Below are 397 nucleotides of genomic sequence, written 5' to 3'. Positions count from 1 at the left end.
TGCCTGGAGAAAGGCGGGACGCACTACGGCCTTTTGCCCGCTCTTTTAGTTAAAAAAAAAATCAAGAATCGCTTTGTTGCTAGGCGGTGCTTTCGGTTACTAGCTCTTTAAGTGGAGCGGCTTATATACTGTACAGTATACTGTATACAGTACTGTATTGTTCAAGAAAAATAAAGGGAACACTCGAGTAGAATAGAATAAAATACGGAGAGGGGCTGCATACAAATCTAATTAATAATAATAATAATAATAATAATAATAATAATAATAATAATAATAATAATAATAATAATAATAATAATAATAATAATAATAATAATAATAATATACCGGTAATTCTTTATTGACCAAGTGTGATTGGACAGACAAGGAATTTGTCTTGGTGCAGATGCTCTCA

Source organism: Erythrolamprus reginae, chromosome 7 (genome assembly GCF_031021105.1).
Source record: "Erythrolamprus reginae isolate rEryReg1 chromosome 7, rEryReg1.hap1, whole genome shotgun sequence".
Lineage (NCBI taxonomy): Eukaryota > Metazoa > Chordata > Lepidosauria > Squamata > Dipsadidae > Erythrolamprus > Erythrolamprus reginae.
The sequence above is the reverse complement of the archived record's forward strand: the minus strand, read 5'-3'. Positions refer to the sequence as shown.